This window comes from Lipotes vexillifer, unplaced genomic scaffold, assembly GCF_000442215.2.
Source record: "Lipotes vexillifer unplaced genomic scaffold, Lipotes_vexillifer_v1.1 scaffold382, whole genome shotgun sequence".
In the NCBI taxonomy this organism is placed as follows: domain Eukaryota; kingdom Metazoa; phylum Chordata; class Mammalia; order Artiodactyla; family Lipotidae; genus Lipotes; species Lipotes vexillifer.
This window is the reverse complement of record NW_006780611.1, coordinates 10,184,338-10,185,616: the sequence shown is the minus strand read 5'-3', so window position 1 is coordinate 10,185,616 and position 1,279 is coordinate 10,184,338. Positions and strand designations below refer to the sequence as shown.

Here is a 1,279-nt window from a genome sequence, read left to right as displayed (position 1 = left end):
AAAAAAAAAAAAAAAAAAAAAAAAAGATGGGACTCTTAAGACACTACCAGCCCCCTCCCAAAAACTATTTACGTGTAAAGTGCTTAAAACAGTATCTGGCATAGTAAACACTCAATACAAGCTGGCCTAATTGTATTCATTTAACAAATAGTTACTGGGTACCAACTATGTACCAGGTACTGTTTTAAGTGGTGCTAGAGATATTAAAGTGAACAGAAGTCTCTACTCCTATGTAATATTCTGAAATGTAGGTGAGGACATAAAAGTTTAAATTAGGGCAAAATTGTGGACAGGAAGAAAAACAGCTCAAGCGGCTCCATACTTGGAACGGCTTCTTGAACCCCTTACCCCTTTATACTGTGATGAGCACTCCTTTTGCCTGCTAATCTGCTAAGGAAAACTACTAGGACCCCTAAAAGACTGGTAGGCTAGTCTTCACCTTTAGTTTATGCTAATGAATGGCCAGGGCAAAAATTTATGATCTTTCCTTCCACTTTATCTGCACCTTTATCTTCTTTCTCCTTTCTGTTCACAGGCAAGTAGTACTATTAACTATAAATTTGCTAAAAGAACCATTAATAAGGCTTATTTAAGGTCTTTAAATCTCTATTTAAAAATCAATCTTTTTGCTTCTTTCACAACAGACATGTTCAACTGGAATACAAATATGGCCATTAGCCGAACTTGATACATTCTACTTTTCCTAGAAGAATCCCAACACTAAGATGGTCTTCATTTCTGTATTTCAACCTATTAAAGTGCAGGGCGTTGTCTGATGGACAAATAATATACAGTATGTTTTCATCCGATTTCCTTACTCCTGAAAATACACTGAATTTAATTCTTTTCCACTCTTAACTCAATCATATCCTCTTGCAAGTGGTTCCACTTAATAATCAACAGGCAGTATATGTACTAACTATCCTAAAGGGCCTCAATTTCCTAGAATTCAAAATGCTCTTAAAATTCTTTGGCTTAAAGACCCAGCTATACATTTCTCTAAATACACACAAAGATTGATGGCTGGAAATTTTACTGGGATTATTAAATATTTACATTCAAAAGGCAGAACTTAGGGCTTCCCTGGTGGCGCAGTGGTTGAGAGTCTGCCTGCCGTTGCAGGGGACACGGGTTCATGCCCCGGTCCAGGAAGATCCCACATGCTGCGGAGCGGCTGGGCCCGTGAGCCATGGCTGCTGAGCCTGCGCGTCCGGAGCCTGTGCTCCGCAACGGGAGAGGCCACGGCAGTGAGGGGCCCACGTACCGGGGGGGAGGGGTG

At 40.7% G+C, this 1,279-nt stretch overlaps 1 protein-coding gene across 2 annotated transcripts in view; it reads right to left on the bottom strand.

The window, feature by feature from the left end:
• DDX17 (DEAD-box helicase 17) overlaps positions 1–1,279 on the bottom strand; it is a 20,089-nt gene that overhangs the window by 15,696 nt on the left and 3,114 nt on the right. The gene's annotated exons all lie outside the window — the stretch shown is intronic.